This window comes from Trachurus trachurus (assembly GCF_905171665.1).
Source record: "Trachurus trachurus genome assembly, chromosome: 16".
NCBI classification, from domain to species: Eukaryota; Metazoa; Chordata; class Actinopteri; order Carangiformes; family Carangidae; genus Trachurus; species Trachurus trachurus.
This window is the reverse complement of record NC_139902.1, coordinates 2,952,714-2,974,453: the sequence shown is the minus strand read 5'-3', so window position 1 is coordinate 2,974,453 and position 21,740 is coordinate 2,952,714.

The following is a 21,740-nucleotide window of genomic DNA, read 5'->3' as shown; positions in this document are numbered from 1 at the left end:
CAGGGCTGTGTGTGCAGCCAAGGAACGCCGTGAATGTGGCGACGTAGGGACGAGGGCTGTTATGGTGCGTTCAAGGAAACTCATTTTTTTCCGACCTGTGAAGTGTACCAGTTCGATCTGGTACATAGACTGTACAAAAAGACGTACTGGTACGATTTCACGGGTCGGAAGTTACGAGTGGCCGTTATAGTGACTTTCACCGGTAAAACAGGTCGGAAAAACACGAGTGGGTTGCCTGGAATGCTACAAAGTCGTAAGTTGTGACTTGAAGCTGTAATTTATGATTTCAAAAGCCTGCCTGGAACGCAGCATTAGCGAAAACGACCGTATCACTCACTTCTGCTTTAATATTGTATACATGTTTATAGTAATTGATGGCAAGATTAAAGTAGATTGTTGTAATGACAGGAAAAAATATAAAAGAAGTTTGAACGTTTCTGACATTTTTGCAGTATATTCTCCTGCTGGTATTTACATTTTATTGGTCATTTGAGAGCAACATTGTAGTGATAAACCTAAAAACCTGCTTTTATGACTTGACATTAACCATCTGAATGCACCATTAATTTTTAGTTGTGTCTCCTTTCCATACAACAAACTGGAACTAAGCAGGTTTTTGAGTCTGTGGTGCGTGAAAGCCCACACAATACGTCAACAGTGTGATGAATAGAGAGAGAAGCTCTATTGTCTTACAATGGTGGAGTTGGAAGTGCAGAATAAAAAAAATCTAACACTTTTTATTTTTTGGCCTTAGATGAATCTTGTGAAGCTAATTCAAAAATATTAAATCTTTTGGAGAAAAAAAATACATTTTACTTGCTTTTTATGAGTTGTGTTCTTATTAATGAGGCGTGAACACTATTTTTCTAATATCTGTAATCGAGAGCCGTCTCTTGAAACTTCTACTTCACTTCACTTTAAAGTCAGATACTGTACTTTTTACTCCACTGTGTTTCTGTTGAGGGCTTTGAAACAAAGCTTTTCATTGACAAAATTATTTTTCTTGTGTTTAGCACAAAAAAGCAATCACAGTCAACTTCTCATCTGTCAACCAAATGATTCTTCACCCACTGCCTCAACTTGAGTCCAAGTTTTAAAAAGAAAACTCAAGCTTCCATTCACAGATTCACAAATTTCCTTCACAGTAAAAAGTTCTCCAGCCGGTTGAACTGCAGCTCCACAGCTGTCAGAGCAGCCTCTGCTGTCCCTCTCTCTTCAGCCTGGTGATTGGCTGCACTTTTAACAGTTCAACATTGTGAGATCTCGCTGCTAATGCTGCTCAACTGTAGAACTGTGTGTGTTTTATAACGGCAGAAAAAAACAAAAACAACTACGTTGATCATCCTCCGGGCACAAGCATAGTCACAGACAATAATAATTTGTCCGCTTTCGCGTACCGTATTCAAAGATGGTGATGCAACATGGCAGCCTCCGGTGGGTGCACCACCACCTATGTATTTGTAAACAACTCATTCGAAGCTACTAGACCGCTTTCATTTGTACACGGCTGTGATTAGACTTCAGTAAATACGTATTTTTGAAACCAATATTTGATTTTTGCTAATTAAAAGCCAAATAAGTTACATATTGTCCCTTTAAGACTGAACACATTTTACTTGTATTGTTGTTAAAGTAGAAGTAAGCCATCCAGTGGTTTTGGCTAACTTCCTGTCAGCAGATGGAGTTAGCAGTCCCCGCCCTCGTCCCTACGTCACCACATTCACACGCATCCCTTGGCTGCACACACAGAGAGGACCGCCCCTTTATGCCGTTCTCTTGGTCCGGGGTTCTGACCACAGACATAATATACGTCTGACAAGCAGTCAGACCCGGTCAGACCCTTGTAGAACAAATTTCAGTGTATTTATGCATGTGGGTGTGTGTCTGAGTATCTAAGTGTATGTTTAATACATTTAAAAAAAAATGATAAACATTTTTCCAATTTTTTGTTGTTGTTGTATCGTAAATATATGTCTGACATTTATAATAAACCCAACGGCTTGAAAATCGGTTGAATATTCGGTGAGTTATGGCGATTTTAATGGTTGATAGACGTCTGCCTTTGTTGACTAGTGCAGTAAGTAGACACGGCTTACCCTGTACCAAGATGGCGGCCACGTTGACGTATTCCACTCAATAGAGTTGCCTGGCGTATCTAGTCAGTATATCTATGGTAGGATTCAAGGAAAGTTTTCTCCTCGGCTTACAGCAGAGCAGAGTGACTGACAGACCCGTGTTTCAGACCAAACACTCTATAGAAGTGATTGCTGTCGGAAGATAGAACTATTTAAGACTTAGCTATATTAACACAAACATTCCGCTCACTTCTGCTTTAAGTGAATAACAGTGAATAACACTTCATCATGGCCTCTGTTAGTAGGTGGGATATATCAGGCAGCAGGTGAACATGTCGTCCTTAAAGTTGTGTTATGATGTGTCATGTGCTGCAGCTGCAGCTCTTGTGGGCTGTTCCTGTTCCCGGTCTGCAGTCAGGATCTATCAAAGTGGTCCAAGGAAGGAACAGTGGTGAAGCGGCCACAGGCTCATTGATACACGTGGGGAGAGAAGGCTGGCCCCCCTCCAACAGAGCAGCTACTGCTGCTCAGACTCAACAGGTTCATGCTGCTTCTGATAGAAAGCTGTCACAACACACAGTGCAGCGCAGTTTGTTGTGGATTTGGCAGCAAAAGACACTTTATTAGACAGGTGGTCATGATGTTATGTCATGTCTGTTTCTGCTACAGAAAAGAGCAGTGAGAGTTATTCACAAGGTAGGCAATAGAGAACCCTCAAATAGATTATTTATTTCTGCAGGTTCGTTAAAAATGGCCGATATAATAGAACTTCAGAGCTTAAAAATAATGTTTAAAGCAAAGAACAGATCATTACCAGAACATTTACAAAACTTGTTCAAACTGGAGGAAGGGGACAACAGACTGAAGCTTGATTGTAAACATGCATTTGCAAGGCTAAGCTTAAAACAAATGTGTATTTCTGTTGCAGGTGTAGAATGATGGCATTCACAAAGCAAGGAACTGAAAAATTGTACAAGTATGTCTCAGTTTAAGAAAATGTTTAAAAAAGAAAAGATAAGCAATATACCCTTGAAATAGAGTATAATATTGGTGTTGATAGTAAGCCAAAGTAATTATAACAACAGAGAGGGGCAGGTATTATAAGTTTTCTTCATCCTGCTCCTTTTCATTCATAGTGACAATGTGTACATTATGTAATTTTGTGCAACCTTGTGAAGAATGTATACCATGAATGGAATAAACCAAAAATGAAAATGAAATGTCTGACCGGTGTAGATACAGTATATTGCTCTGTAGAAGAAATAATTGGTCAACTATGAAGAAATAGTTTTTACCCAAAACTAGATCAAATGTAGCTCACCAAAACATTAGGGGTGGGAGAAAAAAATCGATTCACATAAATATTGCGATATCTTTTTTGACGATTTTCAAATTGATTTTTTTTTTCAAAAATCGATTTTTTTTTTCTTTTTTGATTTTTTTTAAATATTGTGCAATGTGCATTTGTTAGCCTTTTTTACATACAGAGAGTGCAGGTTTTGAAAAGGGTTTAAGTTCACTTTATAATGGAGTATGTTAATTTATAGGCTCCTACAGTATTTGTGTGCAGATAAATGTTAAAATGCAGACTAAAAATCGAGAGAATCGGCAATATCGTAGAATCGCAATTTAAATCGAATCGCCATCCAAAAAATCGTAGAAGAATCGAATCGGGAGAAAAGCATATCGTCCCAGCCCTACAAAACATAGAGGCGCCATCTTGGAAAGAAAAATTCTTTGTTAACTTCTTGTTAGTTACTTAACCACACACACACACACACACACTGGTGGTGCCATACAAGCTGGTGGCCTCTCCATCAGAGAAAATGTGCTCAGGGCGTCGGCCTTCAGAGCCTCTGTCGGAGGCGGGAGGTGCAGATACACAAAAGCCAATATAAATTCTAGTTTTCTTCCTCCAGACAGCAAATTTACAAAGCAGAGCTCAGACACAACCAGAGCGTGTGTTTACAAGCAAACTGATCTCAGCCTGTCCTGTATGTTGGCAGAGGAAATACTCAGCAGGCTACTAAATATAAAAGAGAAAAAGAAAAGTCTGTTTTTTTTTCCCCTCCTTATGTCAAGGTCTCATTAAACAGGCAAATAAATCTGAGGCCGAGCTTTAAATCAAAGACACACACACCGTCGAGCTCCTTTGTCCCTGCATCGCTGCAAAATTCACACACTGATTTAAACTGGTGCAGCAGCCGACACAATGCACGGCGGCCTGCGCTTCCCCGTGGCGTCTCAAGGATTCAGGCTGTGATCTACAGTATATAATATCAATATGTTATGCTTCATAGCCCACCATTTGAGAATGGCATTTCTGAACGTCGGAGCCGTACGACGCCGTTGTCACGCCATAATGTGATATGAAACGCTGCTTAATGTCTAATGTCAACATGCCAGTCCCCTTCCGGCTGCGAGGACACAGCTCTTTAGGACTCCGTGGAATCTGGTGACATTTCAATGGATTGTTTATCCCAGAAATGCCTTTCCCACTGCAAGGGAGAAAAAAAAACAAAAAAAAAACACAAGATAGGTCAACAGAATCTGGTGGGTGGGTGGGAGGAGGAGTGATAAAGCTCGGCGTTCACGGTGAGTTTGGCTGCTGTGAAGGGAGAAGACAAAACGGAGAGCGGTAGCGTGGAGAGGGATATCTCCAGCACCTCTCTGCCAGCCACAGGGGGTCGTCTGTGGAACATATTAACATATGAATCAGTTTGACGCAAGCGAGAAATGGAGCGAAATATGTGACGAACCCCCCCGTATGAGGCCGGCTAACGAGGCAGAACGACACGTGAGAGACGAGCGGGGTGAGAAAAAAAGAAATGCGGCTTCGACTTGGTGAACAGATGCTGGAAATGTTTGAAAAACAGCAACAACAATAGTTTTTTCCTCTGCAGCCAAACTTAAGCTTTCTGAAAATGTTTAATCATCATGAAAACAACTCACCAGAGTCAATTGGAAACTTCCTCTGCCTCCAACAGCAGAATGCCTCAGATGTCCCACCGCCAATTTGCCCCACTCCTAGTTATTATCATTACTCATTGTGGTATCAGTAATGGTTACTGGCAGCTTGTATTCAGAGGCTCAGAGAAGTGTAGAGCCTCTGGTTATTAGCGTGATTAGCAGCAGGTGTGCAGACTCCAATTAGTGTGTAGCTTGCTACCGCCGAGCGCTCACAGACTCTACCGACTCCAGGTAGATGTTACACACAAAGAAAATATATTTTAAAGATCTGTATTTTTAACTTCCCCCTGTGTTTTATTCCAGGTGCTGATCCATAACAAGATATATCTGTGGTTTTAAGAACTAAAAAAACCATCTCAGTGTAGTTCCACGTCTCGTCTCTCAACTTTCCTCTGGAGTTCTAGTAACAACAAGTTGGTGTCAGCCAATTAGACGAGAGGAGGCTCTGAGCTTGTCCTCAGATTGGCTTATTGTTATATATAGATGCAAAGAGGGCAGATTTCAGATAAATGTGTGGCGCCCTGGGAAAACCCGTCGGATGTCGCGGACGTTCTATTGTGGCAAATAGCCAAAATAGGTGGAAAAGTACTATTTCCACGATTTTGATATTGTGTGATTCTGGTACTTTGAACTCCCTACTACATCATGGTGAATAAATATTTTAAGAAAACAAAACGTAAAGTACTTATTTCTATGTTTTTGTGGCGAGTAAAGCGTTTCGAGAGGACGTCCGTTGTTGTTGTAGAGGTAACATTCAAGGACCCTCGGAAAGCAGAGAATCCCGCGATTCAGATGCTTTTTACAGCTCGTCTTTATCATAAACGATTCGGAAGTTATAATATGTTGTTGATGTTTTGTAAAACTTGTGCAAGTGCCGATGATAACTTCGGTTTAGCGCCGATGCTACGTTCTGTTTAGCATTGATGCTACGTTCGGATTAGCATCGATGCTATGCTAGGTTAGCGTCTGTTCCCGTACCACGTGATTACACGCACCCTATACGGTCCCTTCTTGTCACAGAGGCACCATTCAAGGACCCTCGGAAAGCAGAAAATCACACGATTCAGATACAGTTTACAGCTAATCTCTATCATAAATGGTTCAGAAGTTGTTTAATGTTTTGTAAAACACTCGTCTTTAGAGGGTTAAAACAGCAACGTTCTAGTTAAAGCCATTTTTCTCACTTTTCAGTTTTTTGGTCATAATAGATTAAAATGCCCATAACTTTTGATCTGAAAGGGCTATCTCAGTTATTCAAACAGTTATGAATGGCTGAAAACTTCTAGTTTATGGAAATATAAAAAAAATGAAAATGTCAAAATCCCACCATGTGAAGGATTTTCCCAGGCCACCACACAAATATTATAGAAGTCCTGACCAGGGCTGTTGTATAGGGGAGAAAGGTGATGATAATTCTAGGGGCCCCATCACCCAGTAGGGCCCACAAAAACCCCCAGTAGTCTAATCTTTGTATGACTGATTTATTCTGCATAAGACCCTGACTAATACTCATAGTAATGCTGCATTAGCATCAAAACAAAGTAGGCTAAATAGGCTAAAGATAATGTAACCTAAGAAAAAAAGTGGAAAAGTCAGGGGGTAGGGGCCCACTTTAGTATTCTTTCAGGGGGCCCAAAATTCCTAGCAACGGCCCTGGTCCTGACTGCTAATACAGGCTGTGTGCATTTCTCTGTGGACTGAGGCTTTGATACTTTCACTAGGCTATATCAATATAGAACCTACAGCTGCTTTATACTCACGCTACACATGGACGTCTACCTTTATCCAAGATTCCACGTTTAAAGATAAAATGGATGGAAACAATGAGAATAAAGGAAGAGTATGCACCAAAACAGAACTGAACAGATTTCAATATGGAATAAAGACTTTTATCAAATAAAAGCCCTCCACACAAACTAATCAAAACAAAATAGTAATGGCAAAGCAACTGAAAAACAACCCAGAAAAAAGAACATCACGGTCCACAATCACTCCAGCAGCTCCAGCATTTATACTCTAGCCTCTGATGGGGAAAAAGGCACAGCTCACCAACATGCACATACACAAAATACATGCTCTTTTTAAAGGTACATTGTGTAGGAATTCCTCCCATCTATTACGGTTGTATATCGCAAGCAACTCAATATCGCAAGCAACTCAATCGTATTTTTCATGCTGCATTCACGTGAAATTGGGCAGACAGCAGACGGACGACAGCCGCTGCACGTAACGGCATAAACAAGCCTCTATGTAAACAAGTGGTCCGTCAGCACGAGGCAAAACAATACACCTGACAATATGTGACCCGTTCTATCAAAATGAGTCGGAAGTCGCAACGTTCTATTTAAGCAATATCACACGAGAGGGAGTGCTGTTGTACTGTATATCAGCACGGCTGTGATTCGGTCGTAGGCACGAGGCCGCAGGCCGAGTGCCGCAGATAATCACACCGTGCTGATATACAGTACAACAGCACGACCTCGAGTGTGATATTGCTTTTATACAACAGTGCTACGAGCGCATTTTAGAACAGTAATAAACTACAAGAGATTATGATTTGTTTGTTTATTTAATCATTTATTTGGCTCCGCCAACAGAAATAGTTCCGCAACTGGAAGGGAGACAAGGCTGTTGCCAGGCAACACATAAACATTTCATACTAGCTTGCTACTAGCTACAAGCTTCTCCACCGAGCTGCTTCCAGTGCTGGTTCTGGTTCTGAGCCCGTGTCTGATTAGCACCGGAGCAACAGGACCAGCGTGAAGACACAGAGACGTTATCGACACCGTATTACATTTGTTTATCTGCTATGTAATCAATATAAACACAGTTGAAGCTAAGTAGCTGAGCTACGTGGCTAACAACAGCTAATGCTAATATCAAAACACATCACCGTCAAAACGTAGTTGCCCCCGCGGCGATTTTTTTCCCAGCCGGGTTTAGTAGAGATGTATCGCCAATTAGACGGACCAGGTCAGGTCCAGGTTTTAATGTTCACGTCCGTTTATAACTGTAGCAGCAGCAGCAGCAGAGAGATGGGGCAGCTCCTGTATGGGGAGCCTGGCTCTGACTTAGCTTCTGTCCAGCTGAACAGCGGAGTGATATTGTCTGTAAAAAGTCCCAGTGCTGTTATACTGTATATCAGCACTATGGAATGTCTCGTTGTCCAATCAAATTGCTCGGTTGGGACCGGTCGGAACTAACTGTTGTATAATTTTAGATAATCAGCTGATAACGTGGAAAACCCATAGAAAATCAAAAAAAAATTTTTACCCTAATTTCAAAGCAATGGCATTCAAAAACAATCTCCCAAAGTTTCACAGTCCAGATAATTGAGAAAAGGCACGTAAATGATGATTAAAGTTGACCTGCAACTTAAACCCTCTGAAAATGAGTGTTGCTTCGGTGCAAAACATGAAATATCTTCTGAACCGTTCGTGATAGAGACGAGCTGTAAACTGCATCTGAATCGCGGGATTCTCCGCTTTCCGAGGGTCATTGAATGTTGCATCTATGACGAGCAGGGACGGGTACAGAAACAGATGCTAAACCGAGTAGCATCGACGCTAACAGAGCGTAGCATCGATGCTAACAGAGCGTAGCATCGATGCTAATTCGAACGTAGCATCGATGCTAACCCGAACGTACACGCTTGCACATGTTTTACAAAATGTCAACAAAACATGACAACTTCTGAACCGTTTATGATAGAAACGAGCTGTAAAAAGCATCTGAATTGTGAGACTCTCTGCTTTCCGAGGGTCATTGAATGCTGCATCCATGACAACAAGGGACCATATAGGGTGCGTGTAATCACGTGGTACAGGAACAGATGCCACAGTCACTGGCAAAAACTTTAACTGCTATTTTCTCAGGTTTTAGAACAGAATAAGAGAGTAGGAGATCGTAATTCAAATGGTCACATCTCGAAAACCATCAAATGTATGACTCTGACTAGGGTATCATTTTAAAGCTTATTTTCTAATCTTTCCATTGATACCAAAATCTCAACTTTGAAATTTGGGTCACTGTGACTCATTTCGATGGATCGGGTCACATATGGTGTCATGGTGATGTGGTATTGTTTACCTGACCCACGTTTTACCGGCTTTCTCTGGATTTCTGTGACTAAAATTACATCTGGTTTGTTACCGACGGCCGTCTGCCCGACTGCAGGTGAATGCAGCATCAGTGTAACGCTCCATTCCTCCTCACTGCGTTACCACAGTGACTTTTCACAGACGCCACCTCCACCTGAGCCGACAGCTCCGGTGTCTCCACTGAGTTTCCGTGGTTTCCTACCGTCACGCTGCCACTGAACGTAAAAAGATGGCAACACCACATGGCAGCCAGCACCGAGCTTACCCGCTCCATGTAGATATGAATGATATGAACGGCTAATTCAGAGCTGAAAGGAACACTTCACTTTGTTGATGGGGGGGATTACTGGTTAATGAAAAACAGACTTTTGAACCAAATAATCGATTTTCGTGAATAGATAACAGGAGAAGTTACACAACGTCCCTTTAAATCTAAATAGGCTAAATGTGCAGTCTGCCTTTAGTTTCAGTACTTTGGGTATTAATGAAAGAGAAAATGATGAAACCAGGCTTCACTACAGGATGAAGCACCTCATTAACAACACACAGTCATCAGGAGAAAGACATCTACATGTAAATATGTGAAGTGTGTATGCAGTGGTGTTCCCACTGTGACTGACTCCTGCTGAAGTCTGTGCTCTGTTCTATATGATGGTAAGAGGAGGAGGAGGAGGAGGAGGAGGAGGAGGAGGAGGAGGAGGAGGATGAGGAGGAGGAGGAGCATTTCTCCGAGGCTCCCAGCTGATAGTGATCACTCATTCAAGTCCAGATTAGACTGAACTGCACAATTATCGATCCCTAAAAGGCTAATTACATCCTTCACTCCTGGCTATAATGTACAGTGTATCAGGAATAGTGAAACAATCAGTTTGTCGGGGGAAGTCTGGGAAATTAATTTAAAGTGCAAATGACTTCTGAACCTTCTTGTCTGCTGAGAAGACTGTATTGTTTCAGGATCACAAGCGAGGTCTCTTCCCATAAGAGCCCAGTTGTTCCATATGAAATCACATGAATATACATTACATGGTAGACAGGAATATTTGGGAACAGAATATTTAATAGCAGTGATGGACTATTTTCAAAATCCAATTTTAAAGAGATTAATAAAGGCCGACTAAATTATTTATTTCTACAGTGCCGTGGAATAATGCGGTTGAAAGTAGGTCAATGTAGCAATTATAATGTGGAGCCACACAATGGAGCTCATGTCGACATAAGTGTAATATACCAGCAATGTACATCTTCTCCCATGTCCTTTAAGTTGATTTTGTAATGTTGTCTTCATGATAAAGGTGTGTGTGTGTGTGTTATTATTAGTTTTAATAACTAATAACTAATAATAATAACTTTGGTTTTAAAGTCGGGTGCTAAAGATAGCATTTCCTGCAGGAAATGCGTGTGAATGCTGAAAGCAGCTGAACGCTATTGTTGAAGCAATGCTGAATGAGCTGAAGAAATTGTTGAAACAACGCTGAGTTAGCTGAAGAAACTGCTGAAGTAATGTTGAAAAAGGCTAAAGCTAAAACATAAAACTTGAAAGCAGAGAGAGAGATGAATGTCTTTCTATGTGCAAAAGAAAGAAAGTAAAAAGACAGAGAGAGGGTAGAAAGGTAGAAAGAAATAGAGAGAAAGAAAGAAGAAATTAGGAAAAAGACAGAGAGAGGGTAAGAAAGAAAGAAGTAAAAAAAAAGAGAGAGGGTAGAAAGAAATAGAGAGGAAGAAAGAAGGAAAGAAGTAAAAAGACAGAGAGGGTAGAAAGAAAGAAAGAAAGAAAGAAAGAAAGAAAGAAAGAAAGAAAGAAAGAAAAGGCCAGAGAAAAGGGGTAAAAGGGAAGAAAGAAAGGAGAGAGAGGACAGTGATAAACTCGTATTGTAAGTCTAAGTAGATATTGTAATGTTGTCTTAATGATAAAGGTGTGTGTGTGTGTGTTATTATTAGTTTTAATAACTATTAATATTAGTTGTTATTATTATAAGGAATAATATTTTGGTCGGATTTACACATCAGTATTGTAGTTCCACCGGTTTTAACAAAGAGCCTGTAGCACTATTCAAACACAGCTATGTATGTATGTGTGTGTGTGTGTGTGTGTGTGTGTGTGTGTGTGTGTGTGTGTGTGTGTGTGTGTGTGTGTGTGTGTGTGTGTGTGTGTGTCGTCGGTGGTAAACGAGAGCGGCAGAATTTGCACATCGCCTCCAGTGCTACTTTCCCTTTGCCAGTTACAACTAGGAGGTGCAAGACACTTTGGTTTTCAAGTCGGGTGCTAAATATACGACGGAGCGGAGGAGCAGCGACTCCACAGAGGGCAGGGGCATCTACAGCTTCCACACACACTAACACAACCATGTGTTCTCAGGACTAGCACCTTCTCCTGACACACATCCTAATTAAGGGCAGGGGCGGCGGAAGCACAGGAGCAGCTGATGACGGTTCGCACAGCCAACATAAGGAGAGTGGATATTCTAATTAAACATTACACAAAACACTAATACAGACTATTTATTTAGGATGCGGTGTTTACACACACTGATGCACAACACTGCTTTACTTCCCCAGTAAAATCTACTGTGTGTGCAGAAAAAACAAATGCAAGAGTTTATGATGTTCCATTTGATTTGTGATGTTAAATTTAATAGAAATAACTTCATACAAACACACAAATGTGCTGTAAGCATACATCTTTATATTATTTTAATGTCCAGCACTAAAACAGATGAATAGATGAATTGCCAGTAAATTTCTGCATAGTCATTGCTCCCAGACAATGTATCCTAATGGTGTTTCTCACTTTTCACACTCCACCACTATGAGGTTGGCATTTATGGTTCTAGTAAAATATTTATGTTACTTTTGTATGCCTTGCCTTGATTCATGCCTCCGCCCTCAGGATGAACTGAAACAACAACAACAGCCAAGGCTGGAAACTGAGGCTAGTGCTGGAGAACCACCAGCTGCAGTTCCTCTAATGACCACTAGAGCGTGGCTCCAACAGTGAGTCAGTCCCATTGACTCCCATGTTAAAATGTCCAACATGTTTACAGCCTGGGACAAGAAACGGTTTTCTACAGCTAATGTCTCCTTCATGACGACTGCACAGGAGCTGGATTTTATTTATATTTTATAATGTTATATCTTATTAAAACTTGGAGGTGGAAGCAGGGGTGTAGTGGGAAGGGGACGCCGTCCGCCACTTTTTTCAGCATGTAAAAAAAAAGGGTGGCATTGATACGTTCGTCAAATTTGGACAAACTGGGACCCTGGTTCGTCCAAATTTGACGAACCAGGAAGAGGAGCTTGGAGAAGCTTCCGCTACAAAACAAGCTTGAAATATAGACTTACTTAATTTTAACATCATGATGTTAGCCATGTTGGTTTGAGCTTGTCCAGATGACAGATGTAGTTGCAGTTCTTTTGATTTGGATCAAAAGCCATTTATGTAAGAGCTGAATGCAGCGAGTGACAGTAAAATAAAATGTTTTCTCTGGCTGAACTCCTTGATAGTTTGTTAGAAACGTAAAGCATGTGATCACCTCCCAAGAGGAAGTATGCATGTGAGAAGATGTAAAAAAAAAAATCAATGATTGACTTGATGATTTCTGTAAAGTGATCAGTGTTACTGCTGTAGAGGCTGTAGGAAACATAAAGGTGTTCCTGTGAGGAGGAGCAGGCCTCTCTCTCTCCTTCTCCTAAGCGCTGCCGTAAATCTTGCACCTGCTTTTCCCAGAACGTTAAGTTTCAGATCCAGTTTCCTCTGCTGCATCGGTCTGTCTGTGGTGATAAATCAGCTGCTGATTCAAAGAATGAAAATCAATGATTAGACTCAAGGTATCAGACTGGTGCTACGTGTGGCCCTGAGGTGAAAGAGGCTGGAAAGTTTCAAAGACAGGGGACAGCTGCACGCTGCTTCTCAGACCGGTGTTAACTCACTCTGTGCACTACACTGTGACACAACCATGTGTGACAGCAACACAGAGCTGCTGCAGATTTAATTGTGATTGTGATGTTTAACATGACTCATGCTGCTTTCAAAGTCTGCTAACTTCTTTGAACACAATCAGAAGTGATTGGAAACCGGAAGCTGCTGAGAATGAGCAGAAACTTAGTACCATTCATTTGAAAATGGTCAGTAAAGGTGGATGTACTGTAAATAGGCCAAATTTAATAATTATTGCTTAAGGGGATAGTTCAACATTTTGGCAAATTGGCCCAGTGCCATAATCCCTATAGTCATAGCAGTAGGTTAGCAGAGATGGGGACTCGAGTTTGCGACTCGAACTCGAGTCGCACTTAAGTCACACCCACAGAGACTTCAGACTTGACTTGGACTCGTGCCCTAAAGACTTCAGACTCGACTCGGACTCGTGTTTTGAGACTCGTGAACAATCATTATTTTTTTTGGCTCGTGCCTCCCTCCTGACAGGATGACCGACAATCTTTTTTTTTTCTTTTTTTTTGCCGTTAACACACCACTAGCGGAGCAGCGCCACATGGCCGGTAACGTTATTCAGATGGAGGTTAGATCTTCATATTGAACTCCTACAGAGTGCAGCAACACCAGTGTCTAAAGAGAGAGGAACAGCAGAGCTCCTCTGACAGCGCAGCATGCAGCGCAGTCAGCTGCGGGTGAGTGACAGGTGACTGTGAACTGGCTTTTTTTCTTTTTTTTAATAGCGGCACCGTCCGTAGCCTACATGTGAGGCACAATGTCCGTTTGTTGTCAGACCTTCCTTCACGGGGACTAGCTGCTGCATAACTGGCACATATCAGACTATTGTAGGCTAAATCCTCCTGTTTATTTATGTTTTTGCTGCGAAATATGACTGAAGGCTCGTATGGAAGTCTGGACGCGTCGACACGCCCCCATGAGTTGACGGAGCTAATTAAAAAAATAATAACAACTCAGAAACATGCGGTTCCAGAAAGGTTTTGCTGCACATAAAGATGTGAGCTATAGGTACCATACAGATCTTATGACCTATAATTAACAGCCTAAATCATTTTCCATGTTGTTCATCTGGGTTTTCTGAATTCAACAAAGCAAAAAAAAGAGAAAAGGCCAGTGCAGAGGGGCAGAACAGCCTTGATTCTTTCTTGACTCAGAATACAGTTTCCTTTAAAGGCCCCATGGCATGAAAAATGTGATTTTGGTTATTTTTTGGTGCTTGGGGAGGTCTCTGGGCCACATATATACTGTCCCATGCATCAAACTGGTCATAAACGGAGAGACACACACCGCCCATTTGTAGGAACATTCTCTTTGAGACGAGCAGATAGCACTTCCTCCTTTCTGTGATGTCACACACAAGGTAACTCCGCCCACCGTGACCAGTTGTTTTCTTTCAATTTTTATGAATGCAGCTTAGGTTTCAGTTACTTGCCTGTGATTGGCCCGACCACATGCCACTCGAAAACAGTCAGCCAATCAGAGGAGAGGTTCTCATTCTCTCTTCTGATTGGCCAAATGACCTGTGCCTGCTAGAGCTCCAGAAAGAGGCAACAGAAAGGGGCAGAATAAACATTATTAAGCAGATCACAGGTACTCAAACCCAATGATACATCTTGTTAGGGATATCAGCAGGTAAATAAACCCAGAGAAAAGTGCACAGCATGGGGCCTTTAAAGGAAAGCTTTCATTGTGTGTTTTCTTCATATTGCATTGCAATATCCTGTTTAAAGTGATCATATAATAAACAACTAATCAATACTGTATAGATAAAGGAGTGATAATAACCTACAGTAAATCTCTTAGATATAGCTGTGCAGTATCCTTAGTAGAGCGGATAGCAGCAGATGATAAAGGGTCATTACAACCAGAAGAGACAGGAGACTTTTATTTTTTAGAGACTTGAGACTTGACTTGGACTCGTGACCAAAGACTTGAGACTTGACTTGGAAAAAAGACTTGTGAACATCTCTGTAGGTTTGTTACCTTTAATTGTCGGTGTAAGCTATTTTTAGAACGGCAGAGCAGAGCAGCAGGCTGCTCAGAGCTACGCTATGGAGGCTAAAGGAATTTCTTGGTTTCCCTCATCAAACTCATCAAATACACAATTTTGTGGACAAGTTGTGACCTGCACAATCACCACGCTGTGAGATAATAATGGAACGTTACGAAACGGAGCCGTTCTCGAGGTAAATACAGAGACTGCTTGCTGAAAAACTCTCCCTGAACGCAACGCTCATCAGCAGTTTTGCACGAATTTACCTCTGGTGGTCTGTTAAAAAAGTAAACAAAAAATCAGCAATATCGAACAATCACAATTTAAATCGAATTGTCACCCAGAAAAAGGTAAAAGAATCGAGAATCAGTTATGGTTTCGGGAGAAAAGCATATCGTCCCAGCCCTAGTGTTAAGTGACGTTAAAATAGCGTAGGTTGAACAGACCCAGTGATTATAACCATTCAAAACACTCACTCCCGATTTACGCAGGAGTCTCGCTATTTTTAACCCTTTCTCCTGCCCTGCTCCCGATTTGTAATTGAAGAGTTCATTTGCAAAAGCAGATAACTCCGTTTTAAAAAAATTCTAGAATCTTCATTTTTTTATTTACATAAGGTGATATCAGTCAAACCAAAGTTGAGTGACTTTGAGATGTAACAAAACAGACATATCTCAAAAAAATAAAATTTTATTGAAAACAACACTATGCAAAGAATAATTACAAAGCCTCAGCTCATTTTTTTCAAAATGGCACTTATCTGCTTTTGCAAATGAACTCATTTCTCCCACTATTCTCCCGATTTCATAATGATATGACTCAAATGGGTGTTTTGTGTGCCATGGTACCTGGCAACCCAACTCAAACACATCATTGCGCACGTTCGAGCTCACATACATGTCCACACTCGAAGCGGCACTTTACAAACTGAAAATGAACGAAACAGCTTCCAAAAACAAATTTGACCTCCATAATAAAAGGGCCAGGAGAGTAAAACCAGTAGAAACAGACACAGAACATCTCTGGCAGCTGGAAGCTGAGATGCCCTTTGAGATAATGTAAGAGAGCAAAAAAAAAAAAAAAATGACACACTGTAGGTCCAGTCATTTTATGGTGGAAAAAATTACATATTATCACTTAAAATTGGTGTAGTGATTTCAAATATTGACACTGGACATTAAAAAAAACCCATAAAACACACACTGTCATATACTTTTATGGCATCGCACATCTCCCAGTGGTTAATTCCTCTTTACGGCGAAGCCACGCTGTGCCAATTCAAACCACTGCCATCATCTTGGTAGGTGCGAGACACCTCAGGAAGGAAACTCGCGGTGGCAGGTGAAAGCCTCCTATTCACAGCCTGACATCCTCCCCCTCCGCGCCGACAGGCAGCACGGTGACCTTGACGAAAAAAGGCAAGGTGTCGAGCTCGGGGAAGGAGAGCTTCTGACGCCGGGCTGCCACTACACTCTGTCAGACTGTTATCAATGCTGCCGAGCTGAATTTGTGGTTCACGAGGGGGAGGAAGGGTAACGGAGGAAGGCAAAGACAGTGATAGAATAACCACACAGAACAGGGGTTGTCAACTAGTCTCACTCTGGGACCCATGGTCATTAAGTCGTGACCCACTTTTATAGAATTCAAACCAAGAATTATTATTTAAAAACTAATTTTGCTCTTTATTGAGCAAAGTGCATTTCAGGGCACGTGAATGAAACTGAGGAGGACCATGACTACTGCATGTACAGAAGTGAATAAAAAAATATCAAACTGCACAAAATGGAGACCACAAAACAAAACAAGATTCACTGCATTCAGGCCACATTAATAAGAAACTGATATCTTTGCATTCAGAGCAAATAATAAGAAACTGAGGAGGACCATTAAAACTGCATGGGTTCACGTGTCTCGTGTGCCTTTCAAAATAACTTAAAGGGATAGGGGCTATTTGTAGATCATACAATCCCACTTTAAAAAAATGCTACTAAGTACTTTAATTGCAGTAGAAGACTCTCTGCACTCCTCCCGTTAGCAACGCCAGCCCATAGCCTTGCCCAGAGATTTACAACATACTACATTGTTGTGAATGGACCCAAAGAAACGGCCTATTTTCTCGGCCTAAAAGAGGTTTTACGTGAAAAAAAATTGTCCAAAAATTCCATTGTTCGCTATAATATAATTTTTTCCAGCCCTTCAAAGTGCAGGAAAAACGCAGTTTTTATTTGGACCTACATGTAACCAACTCACATATCCCTCCGGCCCAGAGTTAGCGCCCACCGATCAGCAGTTGGTTAGCTCCAAATAAAAACTGTGTTTTTCCTGCACTTTGAGGGGCTGGAAAAAATTATATTTTAGCGAACAATGGAACTGTGTTTTTTTTTTCACGTAAAACCTCTTTTAGGCCGCGAAAATAGGCTGTTTCTTTGGGTTCATTCACAACACTGTATGTTATAAATCTCTGGGCAGGGCTATGGGCTGGCGTTGCTAACGGGAGGAGTGCAGAGAGTCTTCTACTACAACTAAAGTACTTAGGGGCTATTTGTAGATCATACAACCCCACTTGAAAAAAATGCTACTATCCCTTTAATTATTCAAAATAAAAGACATGTCCAACATCAGATGTGTATTAAATATTATTTACTTTTTTGACCAGCTGTCCGCGACCCATCCAGAACGGGTCCGCGACCCACTTTTGGGTCCCGACCCACCAGTTGAGAACCACTGACATAGAAGAAGGAAGAAAGAGGAAGAGGAGGGAAAGGGGGGAGTGGAAGGATGGATGGTGGCAGGGAAGGTGTCTCCAGGAGAAGGAGAAGGTGACCATGCAGGGTCGAAGGATGCGTCTTGCCCCCCCTCCCCCCCTCCCCCTTGCTGCCGGTCTGTCAGCCCTGCGGTAATGAAGTTAAATGAGGGCACCGAGCGCTCTGAAAATGGGTGATCACCGGTGGCCAGAAGAAAAGCGGGCAACAAAAGAAAAAGAGTCCACAGGTGATTGACAGAGTGCAGGAGACGCAGCGCTGCCTCAGTCAATCAATAACTCCTTTTCCTCTCGGGCCCCAAACCCTCCCATCCCCCCTCCCACCGGCCTCATCAGCGGCCCCCATCTCTGACCTGACAGGGGTCTCTTTCCATGTGTCATTGCAGTGAAAGGAAAAGTGACCTTCTTCTTTCGTTTAATGGGATTCTTTAATAATGGGGAGATCTGGGAGCAACAAAAGAGAGCAGCCTTTTCATTCTTTAATGGAGCCGCACCTGGTTGCTGCCGGAGAGCCAGCCAGACCTGGAAATCACCGCTTTCATTATTCATACTGTATGGCTCCGGCTACAGGACAAGGTGACAGGGACAGGGGAGGCAATGATAGGAAAATGTAGTTTTTGTCAGTCCAAATATTTGAACAGAACATTAGATTAATGAGAAGAGGAGAAGTTTGCCTCGGCCAGTGAATATAACAGATCAGTGGTTGTGATGTCGACACTTATTCAGGAACTGGTCCAGGTCTGTGCCTGCATGGGTACTGCTCTGATAAGTGCCAAAATGCACCATTACTGTACCACTGCAGCTTGTGTATCATAGCACATATCTGAACCTTCCCCCCACACCACCGGAGGATCTCAGCCAGCGATGATTCAGAAACGTGCAGCTCCAAAAATGAAGAAAACGTGTTGGCGTCAGCTGAGATGAATCAATCAGGAGGTTCAAATTAGATTTTCATTGTGTCGTTTAAATGCCAGTTGGAAAAATAAATAAATAACAAGTTTTTTGTAGGTCATTGGTATCATAAAGTGTTAATTATTCCTGGAATATCACACTTAAATGTAGATTTAAAGAAAGCCAAAAAGCTAAGCTGCACAGTAGCTGCTATAGTACCTCATTCAATAATCAGGTCAATCACCACAATCACAGATAAAAAATATCCGTCACCTAGTCTAGACTGAATAATAAGAAAATATTCAACACAACAGAAGAATGAATTGTCCCCAACAAACTAGGTCACAACAACACCAGCTCAAACTTGATTATTGATCAGTTTACCTTTATATTGGAATAATATTAGCATTAAATCACATTGCAATAGGCACACCAACTGTGTATTTTACTATAATAATTTTCACCATATAATCTACACTATATTTCATTTCAGACATGGAGGCTAATTGTGCTAATTGTGTCTGACCTCTGGTGACCTTGAAGCCCCTTGACCTATTTTTTTTTTTTACACTTTTTTACACATTTCACCAACATAATAATTTATATCAACTTTAAAGGGATAAACCACTGCACAATGACTTGTAACAAACAACGCATTTCGCTTTCAGTTCGCTTCAGGTATGGCCAAAGCATTAAAGCAGAAGTGAGTGATATATTTGTGTTAATATAAGTCTTAAATAGTTATATCTTCCGACAGCAATCACTTACATAGAGTGTTTGGACTGAAACACGGGTCTCTCAGTCCCTCTGCTCTGCTCTGAGCCGAAGAGAAAACATTTATCGTATCCTACAGTTTTTATCCAATGAGGAGAGAGAACGTCATGCAGGGCTGTGTGTGCAGCCAAGGAACGCCGTGAATGTGGCGACGTAGGGACGAGTGACTGTTATGGTGCGTTCAAGGAAACTCGTATTTTTCCGACCGTGAAGTGGTACCAGTTCGATCTGGTACGAGTTCACCGGTCGGAAGTTACGAGTGGCCGTTATAGTGACTTTCACCGGTAAAACAGGTCGGAAAAACACGAGTGGGTTGCCTGGAACGCTACAAAGTCGTAAGTTGTGACTTGAAGCTGTAATTTACGATTTCAAAAGCCTGCCTGGAACGCAGCATTAGCGAAAATGACCGGACCACTCACTTCTGCTTTAAGAGTTGTGTTTAAACGCCTACTGGTCACATGACCCATAATTGTCCAAATCTCAGGTTTTTAGTCTTTTACATGTAATTGAACCGAATTAACACCATAAAGCATAAAAACAGCATAAATCATAGTTTTTGTTTTTTTTTCTTCCCTGTCTTTTACATGTATTTGTGTTTTTGGTTTTTTTTTATATTATGTAGTATTATTTTGTGTTGTATGTTGTGTTTCGTGACAGCGGAAGGCTGTAAGTTTGTGTTATTTTTCTGATGAGCTTGTCTTGCTGTCAACGTAAATCAAAAATTAAAAAGAAAGTTAAAAAAAAAAAAAATCATAGTTGAACAGAGTAATAAAGTAAAGCCAGCATTTCAAATTATTATGCACAAACTCTATGCTAAAATACTACTAAACACAAAGAACAATTCACAATAGGTGGTAATAAACATACCTCAGACATACCACAATAAAATACTACATCCCAGCCTGTCAAAATACAGAGACAGAGAAAGACAAGGGCCAATGCACTGGCATTCATCTTTGCATCAATGGCATTTATAGTTTATACTGTAGAAACACTGGAGAAAGTTTCAGACTTTAGTCATAAAATAAACAACAACTTTCCCTATACAAACTCATCTGCTGCCCTATAGTGTTTTCTGACGATGCAGTTCTCTTTAAAGTTGTGTTTCTTCCATCCATCCATCCATCCATTGTCCGCCGCTTATCCGAGTCCGGGTCGCGGGGGCAGCAGTCGGAGCAGGGATCCCCAGACTTCCCTCTCCCCGGACACTTCCTCCAGCTCTTCCGGGGGGACCCCAAGGCGTTCCCAGGCCAGCCGAGTGACGTAGTCACCCCAGCGTGTCCTGGGTCTTTCTCGGGGCCTCCTCCCGGTGGGACATGCCCGGAACACCTCACGAGGGAGGCGTCCAGGGGGCATCCTATACAGGTGCCCGAGCCACCTCAGCTGACTCCTCTCGATGTGGAGGAGCAGCGGCTCTACTCCGAGCTCCTCCCGGGTGACAGAGCTCCTCACCCTATCTCTAAGGGAGCGCCCCGCCACCCTGCGGAGGAAACTCATTTCGGCCGCTTGTATCCGGGATCCTGTCCTTTCGGTCATGACCCAGAGTTCATGACCATAGGTGAGGGTGGGAACGTAGATCGACCGGTAAATCGAGAGCTTTGCCTTTCGGCTCAGCTCCTTCTTCACCACGACGGACCGATACAATGACCGCATTACTGCGGCCGCCGCACCGATCCGCCTGTCAATCTCGCGCTCCGTTCTCCCCTCACTCGTGAACAAGACCCCGAGATACTTAAACTCCTCCACCTGAGGCAGGAACTCTCCCCCGACCTGGAGGGTGCAAGCCACCTTTTTCCGGTCGAGAACCATGGCCTCGGACTTAGAGGTGCTGATTCTCATCCCAGCTGCTTCACACTCGGCTGCAAACCGCTCCAGTGCATGCTGAAGGTCCTGGCTCGAGGGAGCCAACAAGACCACATCATCCGCAAAAAGCAGAGATGAGATCAAGTGGCTCCCGAACCGTACCCCCTCCGGCACTTGGCTGCGCCTAGAAATTCTGTCCATAAAGATAATGAACAGAACCGGTGACAAAGGGCAGCCCTGCCGGAGTCCAACACGCACCGGGAACAGGTCTGACTTACTGCCGGCCATGCGAACCAAGCTCCTGCTCCGGTCATACAGGGACCGTACAGCCCTCAGCAGAGGGCCTCCGATCCCATACTCTCGGAGCACCTCCCACAGGATGCCACGTGGGACACGGTCGAAAGCCTTCTCCAGATCCACAAAACAC